We start from the raw sequence: 4,256 nt of genomic DNA on the forward strand, positions 1-4,256 counted from the left end.
AAATGTGGGCGTGTCATTAATTATTTGAGAGTTAAAACACCTGTTGTGGGTAGGGGATGTCAGGGAAAGAAGGGGGTGAGTGTGGGAGCACACATTTTTTGTTGACCTTATATTCATTCAAACTTTTGTATTGATTCAAATCTTCTGATCCTTCAAGAAATGCCACAATGTTGGTCAAGTATTCGGTGGATAAAATAAATCTCAAGACACAAACGTAAAGGATGATTGACATGTCACAATTTATTCCCTCACTCAACTCCTGCGGCTTTAGTTAGTTTTTAGGCCGCTACACACTTCCCTTCATTAGAAGATTGCTTTCAATCTTCATTGCCAGATTGCTAATGCTTGTTATTATAGATTTGTTTGTAGCTCAGTTGCAGCTCTGCAATAGTCTGGGGAATCTTGTCCCATGGAGCAATTGGGAAGCGCTGCTACTTCACCCCATACTTGGAGATTTGCTTTTAGATTATAGTCTTGTGCATAGTTTTGTGTTTATAAGTGTACACATTATGTTATTATGAAGTGCAAACTTATATCCATTAGAAACCACAAAATCCTCTCTCTTTGACAGCAGAAGACAGTAAAAAGCCATATTTTTAAATGGAATTTGAATGACTCTTTGGTTAAATCCTATTCAACTCTGAAGTTTTTAAGCATTTTCCAGCAATTAAATCGCCTCTCAGTTCACAGTTCTGGTCGAGTCATTGCATTGAGGAAGACATCATGGTGACCTTGACAACAGAGCAAGGATGTTTAGTTATGCATGTGTTGTCATGATGAGCACACATGCTGCACAGAGGAGGTCCTTGTGTCAACAGACTATGCCTTCCACTTGGAACTTGAAAACAAGTGTGTCACTGTTAAAACCCAGTTTATGTGATCAGTGAAAATACTGCACAACACTGCAGAGTATAAATTACAACACTCTAAACGACACCTGAATTTCACCACTGTAAGGTGAAGCTCTTTAATTCGTACTGATGAAATACTTTTATGCCTGCATCACAATAAAGATGCTTCAAGAGCAGCTTCAGGATAACTCCACCAGCTTTATTGCATTAGTTAAGCAATAGTTTACTCAAAATGAAAATTTTCATTTACTTTCCTCATGTTGTCACTTTCTTTCTTCTTTGGAACACAAAGGAAGATTGTTGGACTGACATTCATTATATGGACATGGTCAGATATCACATTCAAATGTTTACAGACAAGTTGTAAATGGTAGCTGGTCTTAGCTGGTCTCCCAGCCTGGCCAGCTAAGACCAGCCTGACGAGCTAAAGAAGTGGCCAAAACCCCTCTTAAACCAACCTACTGACCAGCTGACCAGGCTGGACGACCAGCTAAAACCAGCCAACCAGCTTAGGCTGGTTTTAGCTGTTTTTTTTTTTTTTTTGCAAGGCTGTAATCAGCAAATTAACCTGTTTGCTAATAACGGGTGAGTGTGGGAGCACACATTTTTTGTTGACCTTATATTCATTCAAACTTTTGTATTGATTCAAATCTTCTGATCCTTCAAGAAATGCCACAATGTTGGTCAAGTATTCGGTGGATAAAATAAATCTCAAGACACAAACGTAAAGGATGATTGACATGTCACAATTTATTCCCTCACTCAACTCCTGCGGCTTTAGTTAGTTTTTAGGCCGCTACACACTTCCCTTCATTAGAAGATTGCTTTCAATCTTCATTGCCAGATTGCTAATGCTTGTTATTATAGATTTGTTTGTAGCTCAGTTGCAGCTCTGCAATAGTCTGGGGAATCTTGTCCCATGGAGCAATTGGGAAGCGCTGCTACTTCACCCCATACTTGGAGATTTGCTTTTAGATTATAGTCTTGTGCATAGTTTTGTGTTTATAAGTGTACACATTATGTTATTATGAAGTGCAAACTTATATCCATTAGAAACCACAAAATCCTCTCTCTTTGACAGCAGAAGACAGTAAAAAGCCATATTTTTAAATGGAATTTGAATGACTCTTTGGTTAAATCCTATTCAACTCTGAAGTTTTTAAGCATTTTCCAGCAATTAAATCGCCTCTCAGTTCACAGTTCTGGTCGAGTCATTGCATTGAGGAAGACATCATGGTGACCTTGACAACAGAGCAAGGATGTTTAGTTATGCATGTGTTGTCATGATGAGCACACATGCTGCACAGAGGAGGTCCTTGTGTCAACAGACTATGCCTTCCACTTGGAACTTGAAAACAAGTGTGTCACTGTTAAAACCCAGTTTATGTGATCAGTGAAAATACTGCACAACACTGCAGAGTATAAATTACAACACTCTAAACGACACCTGAATTTCACCACTGTAAGGTGAAGCTCTTTAATTCGTATTGATGAAATACTTTTATGCCTGCATCACAATAAAGATGCTTCAAGAGCAGCTTCAGGATAACTCCACCAGCTTTATTGCATTAGTTAAGCAATAGTTTACTCAAAATGAAAATTTTCATTTACTTTCCTCATGTTGTCACTTTCTTTCTTCTTTGGAACACAAAGGAAGATTGTTGGACTGACATTCATTATATGGACATGGTCAGATATCACATTCAAATGTTTACAGACAAGTTGTAAATGGTAGCTGGTCTTAGCTGGTCTCCCAGCCTGGCCAGCTAAGACCAGCCTGACGAGCTAAAGAAGTGTCCAAAACCCCTCTTAAACCAGCCTACTGACCAGCTGACCAGGCTGGACGACCAGCTAAAGCTGGCTAAGCTGGTTTTAGCTGGTCTCCCAGCCAGACCAGCTAAAGAAGTGGACACTACCCCAAAACCAGCTTGCTGACCAGCCAAGACAAGGCTGGCGACCAGCTAAAACCAGCCAACAAAGTTTTTATAGACAGTCTCATATTTGAAACTATATATAAAAATGTTGGTTTTCATGAAGGTCGGCAAATCAGATTTGATTTTATAAGTTGGTGCTGGCCATGTTTGTTGGTTAATCTTAATGATATTTAGAGAATTTGACCCAAAGGGACCATCCTGCCAAGTTTGGGCTCTCTCCAATTTACGGTAATACACTTTTAGGGCAATTAAATAATAGAGAAGAGGAAAATCAGTAACAATATCAGTAAGTCAGAACAGTGAAAACGAGTTATCCCGTCCTCAGATAGAGTAAACCAGTTTCACTGCCTTGTTTGCTACATTTATTGTTTCATTTGTTATTTTTGCAGTCTTCCAAACAAGACCTCTTTATATTTGAGTTAGATGGGCGGGATTTCCAGTAGGCTGGTGTTTTGTGTGTAACTGATAAAAGTAACCTAGCGTACGCCGTTAGTTTTGCGTTTGAGTCGTTATAGAATGTCTTTGAGAAGTTCTGGGACGACGTGTGCAGTTCGCGGCTGTCACAATAACAGAACGAAACTAAACTTGTGGCTAAAACAAGAGTGTTATGATCACAAACCGTTCACAAAATCAGAGTGCTCCTGTCCACAGTGGTTTTCCTTCTATCGACTGCCTACTGCTGAAGAGGACAGAAGGATTTGGCTTCGGAACCTCTATTTGAAAAAGCCTCCGAAGAATCTGTACGTGTGCAGCTTTCACTTTGTTGACAAGAAACCTACAGCAGAGAATCCTTATCCAACACTATGGCTCGGCTATTAAAGAACACAGGACAAGAAGCGCCGTAAACTACAAAGAAAATATACCAGAACACAAACCGTTCACAAAATCAGAGTGCTCCTGTCCACAGTGGTTTTCCTTCTATCGACTGCCTACTGCTGAAGAGGACAGAAGGATTTGGCTTCGGAACCTCTATTTGAAAAAGCCTCCGAAGAATCTGTACGTGTGCAGCTTTCACTTTGTTGACAAGAAACCTACAGCAGAGAATCCTTATCCAACACTATGGCTCGGCTATTACAGACCTCCGGAAAAGAAGCGCCGTAAACTACAAAGAAAATATACCAGAATGGTGTCTACAGGTGTGCTTAAAGTTTAATGCATGGGGGCAATACATACGTACATAGATACCAGTAAAAAGTTTGGAATAATTATGATTTTTTTTTTTTTGAAAGAAGTCGCTTATTCTCACTAAGGTTTCATTTATTTAATTTATTTCATTTATTTAAATAAATAATATTGTTGCTATATATGCTTGCTGAAAATCGTCTCAGGTTACGTATGTAACCATGGTTCCCTGAGTAGGGAACGAGACACTGCGTCCTCTAGGGGTCGCTATGGGGAACGCCTTGTCATGACCCGTTTCTGAAGCATACATTGAAAAAACACCAACAACACGTTGGCCGGCGACAGCCCA

The sequence above is a fragment of the Sinocyclocheilus rhinocerous genome, unplaced genomic scaffold (genome assembly GCF_001515625.1).
Source record: "Sinocyclocheilus rhinocerous isolate Xijiao unplaced genomic scaffold, SAMN03320098_v1.1 scaffold996, whole genome shotgun sequence".
NCBI lineage: Eukaryota > Metazoa > Chordata > Actinopteri > Cypriniformes > Cyprinidae > Sinocyclocheilus > Sinocyclocheilus rhinocerous.